Source organism: Chelonoidis abingdonii, chromosome 3 (genome assembly GCF_003597395.2).
Source record: "Chelonoidis abingdonii isolate Lonesome George chromosome 3, CheloAbing_2.0, whole genome shotgun sequence".
Taxonomy (NCBI): domain Eukaryota; kingdom Metazoa; phylum Chordata; order Testudines; family Testudinidae; genus Chelonoidis; species Chelonoidis abingdonii.
In genome coordinates, this window is record NC_133771.1 from 57,491,846 (window position 1) to 57,507,563 (window position 15,718).

General features: G+C 41.1%; 1 long non-coding RNA gene across 1 annotated transcript in view; it reads right to left on the minus strand.

The window, feature by feature from the left end:
• LOC116819013 (uncharacterized) overlaps window positions 1–14,438 on the minus strand; it is a 34,778-nt gene extending 20,340 nt beyond the window's left edge. The window contains exon 1 of the long non-coding RNA XR_004372321.2: window positions 14,335–14,438. This is a non-coding gene — a long non-coding RNA (uncharacterized LOC116819013). The remainder of the gene's footprint in view (window positions 1–14,334) is intronic.
• Between the last annotated feature and the right edge of the window lie 1,280 nt (window positions 14,439–15,718).

The window sequence follows — 15,718 nt, forward strand, 5'->3', positions numbered from 1 at the left end:
CTGACTCTTCCCAACAAATCATGTTCATCTATGTGGCTGATATTTCTGTTCCTTACCATAGTTTCAAGCAATTGCCTGGTTCTGAAGGTAAGCTTACTGGCCTGTAATTCCCACGATTGCCTCTGGAGCCTTTTTTAAAAATCAGCGTTATATTAGCTATCTGCCAGTCAGCTGGTATAGAGGCTGATTAAAGTGATAGGTCATATACTACAGTTAGCTGTAAAGTTTAATATTTGAGTTCCTTCAGAACTCTTGGGTGCATACCATCTGGTTCTGGTAACTTACTACTGTTTAATTCATTGATTAGTTGCAAAACTTCCTCTATTGACACCTCAGTCTGGTATTGTTGTAGGCAGTGTAGTTGGAGCCATGTCAGTCCCAGGATAGTTCCTCAAATCTGTCACTTAAAAAAAAACGGCTCAGATGTGAGAATCTCCCTCATTCTCTACAGTGAAAACTGATGCAAAAAATTCATTTAGCTTCTCCGTAGCAGCCTTATCTTCCTGGAGTGCTCCTTAACATCTTGATCGTCCAGTGGCCCCACTGACTGTTTGGCAGGCTTCTTCTTCTGATGAACTTACTATTTTGTTGTTGTTGCTGTTAGCTCATGTGTCTTTTGGTAGTTGCTCTTCAAATTCTTTTTTTGGTTTCCCTAACTACACTTTTACACTTGACTTGCCAGAGTTTGTTCTATTTTTCTCTTTGTTGTGAAAGTCCAATTTTTAAAGGATGCTTTTTCCCTCTCACCACCTAATTTACTCTGTTTACACATGGTGGCATTTATTTGGTCCTCTTACTATTTTTTTTATTTGGGTATACATTTAATTTGAGCCTCTGTTATGGGTGTTTTTCAGTGGTCTTCATGCAGCTTGCAGGCATTTAACCCTTGCAACTGTTCCTTTTAATTTCTGTTTATCTGGCTTCCTCATTGTTGTGTAGTTCCCCTTTATGAAGTTAAATGCTACTGTTGTGGGCTACTTTGTGTAGCCAGCATGGTCAGCTGTGCAGTTTTACATAACAATGGAGAGGTGCTAGATGTGCAGAGAGCTACTATGTGGGCTTGTCAAGCTGGACAATTAGAAAAAGGCATTTCAAAAATTTGTGGGGCTTTAAAAGAAGGAGGGGAAAGGTGGTGGAACCATCCGCTCTCCATGACTACTGGGCAGTGTAGTTCAAAACTGTGATCAGAGCAGTCAGTGCTGGGCATTGAGGGACAGCTGCTGGAGGACTGTTAGTGTCAATATGGGTAACATGGTTTCTACTCTTGCACTGCGTCAGTCTCACTAGATTGACCATGGCTCAACGCTGCTCAGGGACCTGGTATTACTGCACCACTGTAATGGGGTGCTTCTATGGGTGGGAGACAAATTTAAGTGTAGACACATGCACAACTAGGTCGATATAAGGTGACTCACGTTGATCTAACTTTGTAATGTAGACCAGACCTAAATCTATTTACAGTTATTTCTATACTCAGGCTAAACTCTTACTATTCAGATGTCAGCAGCCTTAATTTGCACAAATTCTACATATCTACAAATTAGGGCTGTCGATTAATCGCAGTTAACTCATGCGAATAACCAAAAAAATTAATCACGATTAATCAGTTTTAATCGCACTGTTAAACAATAAAATACCAGTTGAAATTTATTAAATATTTTAGATGTTTTTCTACATTCTCGTATATATGGTATTCTGTGTTGTAACTGAAATCAGTGTATATTATTTTTATTACAAATATTTGAACTGTAAAATGATAAACAGAAGAAATAGAATTTTTCAATTCACCTCATATGAGTACTGTAGTGCAATCTCTTTGTTGTGAAAGTACAATTTACAAATGTAGATTGTTTTTGTTACATAGCTGCACTCAAAAACAAAACAATGTAAAACTTCAGAGCCTACAAGTCCACTCAGACCTACCTCTTGTTCAGTCAATCGCTAAGACAAACAAGCTTGTTTACATTTATAGGAGATAATGCTGCCCTCTTCTTATTTATAATGTCACCAGAAAGTAAGAACAGGCATTTGCATGGCACTTTTGTAGCCAGCATTGCAAGGTATTTACATACCAGATATGCTAAACATTCATATGCCCCTTCATGCTTCAGCCACCATTCCAGAGGACATGCTTCCATGCTGATGACACTTGTTTAAAAAAGTGCTAATTAAATTTGAAACTGAACTTCTGGGGGAAGAACTGTATGTCCCCTCCTCTGTTTTACCTGCATTCTGCCATACATTTCATATTATAGCAGTCTCAGATGATGACTCAGCAGACGTTCATTTTAAGAACATTTTCATTGCAGATTTCACAAAACATAAAGAAGGTACCAATGTAAGTGTAAGCAGAGTCAGGATGAGCTGTACCCTGACATCTGGTGGTGAATTATGGGAAGTGTGGAAAGAATGTCTGGAATGCGAAATCTCAAATATTTGCATAGTCACGCCTGCCCCATCCCAGACTGCCGAGCTGTGGGACTGCTTTGTGACAGAAATGACTCAACCTCAGTTGGGTGGTACTTGCTAGACAAGGGACATGGGTTCCAAAACCCTGTGAATTGAGAGAGGTTAGGGACAGGTATTTGTGCCTGGTGGTGCAGGCTCCTTGTGGAGCTAGAAGCACCAGTTGCACCCCCTCCTCTCTCCACTGTGGAATGTCAGAGTTGATTTTTTATTCCCTTAAGACTCTAGATACAGGTTGCTGAGCTGAACTCACTTTGGGCTAATGGTGCACTAGCACTGGGCTCCCCTACTATGTGCTGAGATCACTAAGAGCTGAAATCACAAAAGAGCTGAAATTACTGAGCTGGGAGCACTGAGTGCTGTGCTAACTAGTGGGGGAGCCTGATGCTATACTGTGGAACAGAGCAGCTGGCGGAGTGGAGCAGTTTATGGGGATGGCTGGAGCGGACCACAGGACAGCTGGTGGAATGGAGCAGCTGGCAGAGCGGAGTAGCTGTGGGGCGTGTGGAGCAGCCCACAGAGCGAGCGGAGCCGAGCAGTTTGCTGGGACAACTGGAGCAGCTCACGAGGCAGCTGGTGGAGCGGAGCAGTTTGTGAGGACGGCCGGAGGAGCAGAGTGGAGCGGCTGGTAAGGCGGAGCAGTTCGTGGAGAAGGCGGAAGCAGAACCCACGGAGAGGCAGGGCAGTTGGCCCTGGACCACGTAAGGTGCCCCTTTCACCCAGGCTGGGGGGAGGGACCTCTACAGATAGACTCTTGAATTCTGGGGTGGCATTGACCAGAGACTTTTGGGTTGTTGGACTTTGGAGTGATTGGACTTAAGACCCTAAGGGGAAAAGGACATTGCCAAATGTACTTGGGGGGTGGTTATGGTTTGTGTTATAACTCTGTTTGTGGTGTTTCTCCAATGGGATGCCGCATTGTTTCCTTCCTTTATTAAAAAGATTTCGCTACACTCAGACTCCGTGCTTGCGAGAGGGGAAGTATTGCCTCCTAGAGGCGCCCAGGAGGGTGTGGTATGTAAGTGTCCCAGGTCACTGGGTGGGGGCTCGAGCCGGTTATGTATGGTGTTATTGAAACGGAACCCCTGGATACTGAACCTGGCCCTTGTTGCTGCCAACTCAGAGGGGCAGAAGGGTTACATAAGATTTTTAAAGATAGCTACAGCACTTGACCAAAGGTTTAAGAATCTGAAGTGCCTTCCAAAATCTGAGAGGGGCAGAGTGTGGAACATGCTTTCAAAAGTTTTATAAGAGCAACATTTTGATGCGGAAACTACAAAACCTGAACCACCATAAAAGAAAATCAACCTTTTGCTGGCGGCATCCAACTCAGATAATGAAAATGAGCATGCATCCATCTGAGCTGCTTTGGATTGTTATTGAGCAGAACCCACCATCAGCATAGATGCATATCCCCTTGAATGGTGGTTGAAGGATGAAGGGATATATAAATCTTGAGCGCAACAACATCCACATTTCTGTGCTGTCATGCCCCCCACATGCACTGGCTACAACAATGTCATACAAACTTTATTTCTCACTTTCAGGTGACATTGTAAACAAGAAGCGGGCAGCATTATCTCCTGCAAATGTAAACAAACTTGTTTGTCTGCGTGATTGACTGAACAAGAAATAGGACCGAATGGACTTGCAGGCTTTAAAATTTTACATTGTTTTATTTTTGAATGCAGTTTTTTTTTACATAATTCTACATTTGTATGTTCAACTTTACATGAAAGAGATTGCACAACCATACTTGTATTAGGTGAATTGAAATATACTATTTCTTTTGTTTTTTTACAGTGCAAATACTTGTAATCAAAAATAAATATAAAGTGAGCACTGAACACTTTGTATTCTGTGCTGTAATTGAAATCAATATATTTGAAAATATAGAAAACATCAAAAATATTTAAAATGGTATTCTATTTTGTTTAACAGTGCAAGTAATCACGATTAGTTTTTTTAATCACTCGACAGCTCTTCTACAAATCCTATCTTCTATACTTATTCTGTTAGAATGAACCATGAGTCAGATCCTCAGCTCTATTGAAATAAATGGAGTTATTCCAATTTACACAAGATGATGATCTCGCCCCATAATTTTAATTACAATGCCTGAAACCTAAACCAAAGATGTTTCACCCCAAATAGCTTTGAAGGTGCATCAAAGTTTATTTACTCATATTAAAAAGGTTCTGATGAACACACAATTAAACAATATTTAGGTGTTGTCTAGTGTCTTCCTAAAACAAAGGCTTCCCCATCTCCATGCTGTAGCTATGGCTAAACACACAGCTCTCTTTGTGGAGGGCCTGTTACCCTTTCAATCACTTGTTCACTTGAGGCAGAGTTTGTATCTCCAGGCTGAGGAGAGAGTTTATCAATCACCTGAATATATATTTTATAAACATACGTAAATTTATTATCATGTATCTATATCACATAGGATTCCTGTAATAATTATAATTTGTATCTGTCAATTTATGCACCAAGCCTACATGTGAATAATTAACTCATGGGAATAAAGTTATTTAATTGCTAAGTGTTTGTAGAATCAGGCCTTAAATTGCCACAGCCTGGCTTGGTCCAATGCTAGCTGTTTTAGAGACTATACAGCAGAATGTGCAAACTTGATTCTCAGTTGCAATTACCACCATGATGCATGTGAGCTCCTCTGGCTTACTGGGAGAGTGAAAGAACCAGAGCTGCTCACAACACCTAAGTCTTCCAGCTTTGACATCTAAGGCTATATCTTCAGTGCATGTGAAGTATAGAGTAAGCAATCACAGGATAAGTTAATCCATGGTAGCCTAACCCACAATACTGTAACCACATTTCTGTGCTGTCATGCCCCCCACAGGCACTGGTGCTGTTTCTGGCTGTAACAAGCAATGCAGCTATCTGGAATCATATCCCAAGATTCATAGCTCTACAACTCACTGTGTCACTCTCAGCTCACATTTACAAGGTGTTATGGGGAAACTCTAGGGATTGTGGGAGGAAATTGTCTAAGCCTGTGAAAATAATTTTTAAGCAGAACCAACCAACTGTGGTGGTGTACTGTTACATTCTGAAGGTATCGATCCCACTCTCCCTAATAACCTGGGCTGACAGCTGCTCCTTTTTATGGAGGCAATGTTTATTTACCACACCTAATGCACTCCAGTGCATTCCAATCACCTTCCAGGTTCAACGCTGACATCCAGTCTTCCCTTCAAGGAACCCTACTGCACTGATTCAGAAACTGTCCAGCACTCAATAAAGCCTCTATCTCTTAATTTGCTATTAATAATAAATTGGGTGTGGTCATGACACAGATGACTACAACATGCAAAATATTCATCCCAAGGATACCACAAAGTGTATGAAATTAAATCATGTTATACAATACTCCTTAACTGCCTCAGTTTCCCCACTTTCAGCCAGGATCTGTGTGATAGCAACAGTGAGCCATTTCAAAGTTTCCTCAGTCTCAGTCTCTAGTTTTGGTTGGGATCTTAGCCTCAGTTACCCAACTTTCAGTTGACATTTTAGCCACATCAACAATGAGCTATGCCTCAGTTTCCCGAGTTCCAACCTGGGTCTTAGCTGCAGCAACTTTCAGCTGTGCCTCAATTTCCCTCATAAGGGAAGGCAGTTAGATCACCTCTGTGGGATTTGGTTAGGCTTCCTCCCATCTCCACTCCATCAGAGACATCTGCATGAAGTAACAATTCCTATTTAAACCTGCTTCGCTGAAAACTGGGACTGTTAGTTGCACTGGTATTCACCATACCATCCACCCTCTAGAGCAGTAGTGGGCAACCTGGGGCCCGAGGCTCCCATTGGCTGAGAACGGTGAACTGCAGCCGTTGGGAACTGCAGGCGGTTGTGCAAATGTAAACAAACAGTCTGACGGCGCACCAGCAGCTTGCTCTGATGGGCCACTTGTGCCCCACTGGCTGCAGGTTGCCCACCACTGCTCTAGACCATGCAGGAGGAGCCAAATCAATAGCCTTGGCCTCTGTCTGCTCCTTCTCTGAGTTGGATCAAAAGTATTTGATCTGTGACGTTCTGCCTCCTAGGAAGAGCCATAGTCTGTTGGCTGCTGACCATATCCCAGTGGCCAGCAGGGTACTAAAGGGGTTGCTTGCCTATCCCTTAAATTCTAGACACTAAGACCTGGGAAATTCTAGATTGGTGATTCCACCCCTGGGAATGTCCCTTCCCCTTCCCTCCCATATTCTTCGTGAATCTCACAGCGCCATCATGGGGCAAGAGTCCAGTAAACTGCCTTGCCTCCCCCTCCCCTGGGCCACTCACTTATGGCTCTGTCATGGGGGAGAGTCCAAACAGCTCCCTGTCCCCATCAGGAGTCACATGTCTGGTCAGGGGGCTTGTAGGAAGTGATTAGAAGATCATCCTGTCTCAGTTGTTGTGGCTGCATTTCTTCATTGCAGTTGCGTTGGAGAGTAGCAATGTGCATTAACAGCTACCCCAGGGAGGGGTGACTATTTCACAGTGTAGTACTGAAAAAGGCATGCAGATGTGTGAATATGGAGCATGTTAAGGGGATAACCTGGGGCTGAGTCCGAGTTAAATTTGCAGTGAAAACAAGCCCTATAAGTGCTACATAAAAGCTAGCACTTAAAAAACCACATTTCTCAGAAATTGTCCTGGCTCTATGTCAAAATAAAATACAGTTTTGGTCTTGGATATGCTCCAAAACACGTTTGATGTGCTAAAAATAATAAACACTGCTGAGATTTGTGCCAATATTATTCTCAATACCTTTCACAACTGGGTCTATTTTCTTTAAGAATACTTTTTGATACTGTCTCACGAGACCATCTCATAAACAAACTAAGGAAATATAACTTAGAAGGAGCTTCTATAAGGTGAGTGCATAACTGGTTGGAAAACCGTTTCTAGAGAATAGTTATCAGTGGTTCACAGTCAAGCTGGAAAAGCTTATCAAATGGAGTCCAGCAGGGATCAGTCTGGGTCCAGTTCTATTCAATATCTTCATCAATGATTTAGATAATGGCATAGAGAGTACACTTATAAAGTTTGTGGACGATAGCAAGCTGGGAGAGGTTGTAAGTGCTCTGGAGGATAGGATTAAAATTCAAAATGATCTGGTCAAACTGGAGAAATGGTCTGCAGTAACTAGGATGAAATTCAAGGATCAATACAAAGTACTCCACTTATGAAGGAACAATCAGTCGCACACATACAAAATGAGAAATGACTGTCTAGGAAGGAGTACTGCGGAAAGGGACCTGGGCCTCATAGTGGATCACAAGCTAAATATGACTCAACAGTATAACACTATTGCAAAAAAAGGCAAACATCATTCTGGGATGCATTAGCAGGAGTACTGTAAAGCAAGACACAAGAAGTAATTCTTCCGCTCTACTCTGCGCTGATTAGGCCTCAACTGGAGTATCGTGTCCAGTTCTGGATGCCACATTTCAGGAAAGATGTGGACCAACTGGAGAAAGTCCAGAGAAGAGCAACAAAAATTATTAAAGGTCTAGCAAACATGACCTATGAGAGAAAATTTTAAAAATTGGGTTTGTTTAGTCTGGAGAAGACCGAGAGAGGACATGATAACAGTTTTCAGGTACATAAAAGGTTGTTACAAGGAGAAGGGAGAAAAATATTCTTAATCTCTTAGGACAAGAAGCAATGAGCTTAAGTTGCAGCTAGGGAGGTTTAGGTTGGACATTAGGAAAAAGTTCCTAACTGTCAGGGTGGATAAAAACTGGAATAAATTGCCTAAGTAGGTATTGGAGATTTTTAAGAGCAGGTTAGACAAACACCTGTCAGGGATGGTCTAGATAATACTTAGTCCTGCCATGAGTTCAGGGGACTGGACTAGATGACCTCTCAAGGTCTCTTCCAGTCCTACGGTTCTAAGATTTCTATTATTTAAAATTATTAATACAACCTTCTTAGCAGGCTTATGTGTTACTTTGTAGTCCTAATAGTTTGATTTTATTTATTTTAATTGCACAGTAAGTGGGCCTAACTGGTCATCTCTACACTGAGAGCAGTATATGATATATGTGCTCTTCTTTTTGGCTGTTAGTGTGTGTTAACATGCAAATTCCCTGGCTCCCAAAACTACAATATATACAGCATTATTGATTATGTTCATCTGCAGTCTGTGCAGGCTAGAAGGTCAGTTTACAACACATATGGCCTACAGTGGCCAAGTTTCCTTGAATGCATTTACTCTAACTTTTTATTTAACTGCAGACCATGAATACTACTGAAATTATGAGTTCTTCCACATCTTATATCATGACTAAATGTTCAGGTCCAGATATCCGGCTGGTGTAAATCACTGTAACTCCATTGACTTCAAAATATAACATGGGTTCGGTTCTGGAAGCACTCACTATTAAGTGTAGGGTACAGTTTTCAAAAGCGTCCAAGTGACGAGTCCTAACCGTGGTGCTTAGTACTGGGAATACTTGCACTGTTTCCAATTGACTTCAAAGGGACTACTCATGGTAGTAAACACTGTACCAGCAGTAAGTATGTGCAGCCTTGGGCCCTTAATTTGAAATTGCTTTTATCTTCTGTTAAAAACAGATACAATGTTTCTTACACTATTTCAAACAGAATAGCTGTTACCAATCTCGCAGCTATTTTTGCTAGTTCCTTCCTTATTCTCTCTGCCAAGGAAAATTCTGTCAAGTTGTAAAATCTATCAAAAGTGAGTGCATAAGGATTTGCAGTTTGATACAGACTATAACTACTCTTTTATAGTATCTATCTAATGCAAATCCTCACAACACGTTTTTATAGTTACTTAAAAATGTGGGAGAAACATCTGGTTTGTTTTGACTGCAGTAGCCCATTCCATGCCCTGTAACTGTAACCCACACGCTTGCTGGGTTTGTGTGTTCTGTCCCATCTAGTGGGACTGAGTCCACTTAAAGAGAGAGAGTTAAACGAGTCTGCCCTCTAGCCTTACTAACAGCCAGTTGGTTTTTAGCCTATGCTGTAGAGGCTCATGCACTAAGCACCAGAGGTCCCCGGTTCGATCCTGCCCGCCAACAACCAGAGTCTGTTGGTGTTACACAATTAGGTGAGGCTAGATAGTGACTGGCACTAATGCTGCCATGCAGGGAGTAGTCAGAATCCTCTGACCCTTGTGTGGCTATAGAGAGGTTCCCTGGATCTCAGCACCAAGTGCTCATGGGAGTACAAGGCCTGCATTAGAGATGCAAGTGTGTGGGGAGTAGGCAGAGCTCTTAGCTCTCTCCCTCTCTCACCCATATGCTAACCCCATGGAAGTTAGCGGATGTTTCTGAGGCACAATGCTTTCTCCCCCGTGCATCTCATGTGGTGGTGTGCCTCTCCAGTTCTTCCTTCTCACAGCTGCACCTGAATGGCACAACCTATCTCTATAAATATACAAAAGCAGCAACAGAAATTTCAGCTCTGAGTATAGTCAAATAATGTTCAACAAGCTCTTGCAGTGAACCAGTTAGAACAGGGATCGGTAACCATTGGCATGTGGCCTGTCAGGGAAATCTGCTGGCAGGCCGAGACTGGTTGTTTACCTGCAGCGTTTGTAGGTTTGGCCGATCGTAGCTCCCACTGGCAACAGTTCGCCGTTCCAGGCTAATGGGGGCAGTGGGAAGCAGTGGCCAGCACATCCCTCGGCCCACGTCACTTCCCACAGCCTCCATTGACCTGGGAGCCTTGATCATCCGAACCTGCGGATGCTGCAGATAAACAAACCGTCCCGGCCCACTAGCAGATTTCCCTGACTGGCCACATGCCAAAGGTTTCCGATCCCTGAGTTAGAATGTGCAAACAGCATTATGGTAAGTACAGAAGGTGCATGGATCTAGATGGACTGCAACCTCTTTCATGCCAGCATTTTAGTATCTTATATTTACAAACTTTGTGCCTTAAATGACATTCAGGTGAATACGTACTCACCGTGACTACTCACCTTATTGTGCATGTCCGTTTAACAAACATTTGGACACCCGGATCTCATTGACCACTGTATTATTCCCTCATTATGCTAACATAACCCAATTGAAATCAGTGGAGTTATACTAACATAACACTGACATATCATAGTGGTGAATCAGGCCTCCTGTATATTTCAAAACTGCAGTTGTGTTAACTTTTATCATCACAGCTAATACAGTACGTATACTTCATGATAGTAGCGACAGATATGTATGCCCATTACAGTACTAGCAAGTGTAAATAAAATACTTTCTGAGAAGAATAAAAATACTATTCTTCACAGGATCTGAAAACACTGTATTTATCACAGTAGTATCCTATTTAAACACAAGTTTGAACAAGTAAATTGGGGGAGGAGGAGACACCCAAGTTAACCTAAATGTTGCTATCAAACACAATAGGGGACTATGCTTACAGGGAGACTTGGCACTTAGTATACATGTCTTACATCATTTAGGATGAATCTTTCACTTGCTGGAGAAAATAAAAATCTGAGATTCTTGGGACTAACATTGGTTTATATTTCTGAAATCTCTATCCAGACACAAATCATACCAGTTTTCTTTTCATCTCCACCTAAACTAAATGTTTCTTAAATAATCATCCTCCACAAGGGTGTAGAAAAAGTTGTACAATCATGTACAAGAATTTTTTATATCTATTTTTAAAAAATATTTTATTATAGCATGTGCAGAAACAATAAAAAATCTAGTATCACAAATAATCCCTCCAAAGTTCACAGAACTTCATATTTGTCACGGCATTTTAAAGTTATCTAACAAAAGCTGCTTCTCTCTCCTCTCTACACTGGTTCCCACTAAGTTCAGTGTCCAGTGCATCTATCTTAATATTTAAAGCCTTTAATACGATTGTTCCTTGCTGAGTGGTCTTCTTTACCTTTGCAGTCATGTCCTCCCACAACAGCTATATTTCACAGAAATAATGAAACTGTTGAACGACGTGGGGATGTTTTTGAATGCAGGAAACAGAACTCTCATAGGACTAGGCCTCACTGAAGTCAATAGAAGTTTCTCTGTTGACTTCAATGGGGCTAGGATTTCACCAAAACTATGGAACACACTCTGGCAAAATATATATAAAAAAGAACACATAATCACACACACACACACACACAAGAAGGTCTCTAGTGTCAAGCAACATTTCTTTAGTAGTGGTCAGATTATTGCATATTCTAGGATAGGTGGTAAATTCCCCTAATCAAAGGTGTTGACAGTATGTTTTAGTGGGAATCTCAAATTGTCTACTCTCTCTTACTATCCAGAATGGCAGGAGACGGAATCACAAACAGTGGCCATAATTTCTACCAAATTTTCCTAGACTTCTACTTGTGTGAATGGGCCAAAAGCTTGACAGGAGGGTATTGTTGTCCTGTTCTGAATTTATTGTTCATGCTGGCTGATGAAGCCATCCCAGATACAAAGGATCAGTTCTATTAAATAAGATAGTTCCCTGCTGTGAGTGCTGTGTTTTGGGGTTGACTGGAGCCAGTTTGAGTATATAAAGTGTTTTATGACCCAGAGAAGTTCTGTCAGTCATGACTTTGTTGCCTCTCTGACAAGGGATGGGTAGGCTCTCTATGTCTCCTTCATGGCCTTGGCACAGGTTTGTAGACAGGTTTTCTTCCCAGTTTTTTTATTTCAGGTCATCAAAGAGCCATATCAATCAATGTGGACCATGGTACTTTGATGACCAGATCCTCAACTGGTGTAAATCACTGACTTTACTACAGCTATGCCAATTTACACCAGCTGAGGACAGTGACACCAGAAGGATTGCAGAAGTATGGGGTGGGGACAGGGCAAGCAACCAAAACAGCCCAAATTTGACGGCATTATGATCCTCATTGCACCCCTGCCAAGTTTAGGTTCTCAAATGTGGGGGGGCATGCCCCCTCTGTTTAAAAAGTGTGTGCAATGGGGAATGGTCCTTTGTCCCTCTACCCTTCCATTTCCATTGTCCATGACTAAGACTACGGCTCAGAGTGTACAGTAGTAGTCAGAGAATGGCTATTGTACCTTACTGATTCTTCTACTCCTTGGCCTCTTGGTTGGGCAGGGTCTGCTATAAGTAGATTTTGGAAGTTGGCTGAGTCTAAAAGCTTTCAGGAACAGATCATGGTATTGCTTTCCTTTTGCCTTGCAATGGGGAGATTTATTATTTCTGCCTGAAGGAGGAACTAGCCTGATCATTAAAAGGAGATTTTTATTTATTTTACTTAATTTTTTATGTCCACACCAAACCCAAAGATCTAGTCCAGGGTGTTGTTAATTGAGTGGGTGGGTCTGGAAATTACCTATGAGGAAACTAACATGAAAAGTCTAGAATGGGAGTTTTGATCAATGCTGAAATCTCCTAAAACGATGAGTCCTGCAAACTCTATCACCATGTCAGCAGGGCCGGCGCTTCTATTTAGGGGGCCTAGGCAATTGCCTAGGGCGCCAGAATTATTGGTGGGCGGCATTTTGCCGGAGGGGGCAGCAGGCGGCTCCGGTGGAGCTGCCGCAGTAGTGCCTGCGGAAGGTCGGCTGCTCCCGCGGCTCCGGTGGACCTCCCGCAGGCACCACTGCGGCAGCTCCACCGGAGCCGCGGGACCAGGGCGCAGGGCGGCGAAATTGCCGTGCACCTAGGGCGCTAAAACCCCTAGCGCCGGTCCTGCATGTCAGGCAGTGCCTCTTATCAGTTTCCCTGGCAAGTCTTTAGTGTCTGGGATTTACCAATTAGCAGCATGTCCAGGATAGGCAAATATACAGCAAACCATCAACCAGAATATATCTACAATTGAAGCAATACAAATTAAATCTATGGGGACTGATGTTTTGACTACACATCATTCAGAAAATCTGTGGTCCAAATTCTGCCCTCAAACGTGCAACTCCTGTTTGAATTCAGAACTATAAAGCCTGATCTTGCAGCCATTATTAAGGACTTAATCATGTAGAGTGATTTGCATGGAAGCATATATTGAAAGGTATTCTGCTCTGCTCTATTTGATAGTGTGAAATATCTTCTCTTTATTTATAACAAATCTAAGTAGTCCTTAAAACTGTAAATTGTCCCCTGCTCAAAATTTGGATAAATCTTCTGAATCTTTGGAGGACAAAATTAATTCAAAGATCTTTGTAACTGAATATTTAATTATAGGTATAAAATGTTGTGCTATTTACAAAAGAATCTTTATCTAATTGCTAAAATATTCATTAATTTTATCCTGTGGACACTGAAATCCAGTGGTCAATGACACTCCTTTTGGGTGTAGGCATCTACACTAGTGGATTTGAATCCAGGATAGTTAGGAAATGTGAACAGGACCTAAGCAAGAGTTCTAGAATTTCTGTAGATTTTGTAGAAAGAGTAAAGTTAAAAGAAAACATTTTAAATTAATAATCACAATACATTTCACTAGTACTAGACCTCTATAATCTTTTATTTTTGTGTTTTGGCTTTTAAAATAGTCTCCACGCTTCCCAGTTCAGAATCACAAAGAGCAAACTGCAGCCAAAACTCTTGTGAGTAGTCCCTTTGCCTTTGGACTACACATTTGAATAAGAGCTGCAGCATCAAGTTTCGGCTGCAGGATCAGGCCCTTAGCTTCATAACAGTTCTATGAAATAGGGAAGCATTTCCATCTGCGTTTTACAAACTGGAAAACTGAAGTCTAGGGATTTGTGGCTTTCCCAAAGTCACACAAGTCTGTGACAGACCTGAGAACAAAAATTAAATATCCTGACTCAGTCCTATATTTGAGCCACAAGACTATTTACTCTTTGTGATTCTGAGCTGGGAAGAGTAGAGACTGTTTCAAAAGTCATGGCACAAAGATAAAATAAAAAAATATGAACCATGACTTCAAGTGTGACTTACTTGTTGTCTTGTGCAGTTATTTGATGTTGGGTGAAACCAGGAAGTACTGTTGGAAATTTTGTGAGGAAAAATCCAATATAATGAAATGTCCAGTTGATTTTAAGACCAAGTTCAGACAAGTTCCAGATAAACAAATTTTTTGGATGTTTATCCATTCAATATTAAATTCAGTATTAAACTGTTGAACCCTTTGAGATTAACTCTTCACAAATCACCACCTCCTCATCTTGACTTTTGATCAATGCTGAAATCAAAAACAGATCTACTAGAAAAAGAGAGAACTTTAAATTCATTTAAATGAGATGCATTAAAATAAGATTCTGCTCTCCCTACCTTCTATGTATGTACTTGAAATCGTTTTCTTACTCTATATCCTTTTATCCTCTGGTTTACATGCCTAAAGGCTGTCATAAGCACACTCATAGGGCCCAAGAAAAGTACAGTTTAGCATATTCAAGTGAGAATTAGTGGCAAGGCTCAGTGTCACCATTTTATCACAGACAGATGATATTACAGTGCAAGAACAGACTGGCTTTTAAATGATGGACTTAAAAAGGCAAACTAAATACCAGTCATCTGCTGTGCTTTGCAACATCAGTGCCATAAATAGACGCATTCTCTTGGTTGGTTGGTTGGTCTTAAATTTATGATAAAGTATATAAAATTAATGACATATGCTTACACTTAAGTGTTAAAAGCCAGTTCCCTGCTTGTGTGTTAATGCCATGCACAGTACTTCATCGCCACTGCTCCACAAACAGAACCCACACACCCTTTCATTCATGCAATCAAACATGGACAATTTTATTTGTGGATTTATTTGTTTATTATACAAATAACATAAAATAAAATAAAAATAAAATAACATTTTTAATATTATTACCAGACTTGGAAGAGATTAGTGTGATTATGTAAAACCCCTGACTGTGTTGGTGTCTGTCCTGTCTTGCAGTATATTTTGTGCTCACTGAGTGGGAGGGTCACACTGTGTGAGACTAATAAGGACAGAGCTGCATCCTACTCTTTGGAGACTCGCTCCAGCAACTCCTCAGCACTACAGCAGCTTTGTACAGACATTTACTGTGCTTCTGGAGGACTTAATAAGTAAAAATTAAAGGTAAGCGGCTCATATTTGTAGTCAATGTTTACACATCACACACACATACTATTGAATTTATGTGTTCAGCTCCCTTTATTGCAAATCAAGTTTATTTCTGATATTGACTGTACCTTATATATAAATACCATACACTGTATGTTTATATACAGTGGTCACACTGGATAAGGTACTATATTAATCTGCTCACCTTGGGTAAATAAGTTACTATAGTTATGTCTGTGTGTGTGTGTGTATATATATATATATATATATATATATATATAT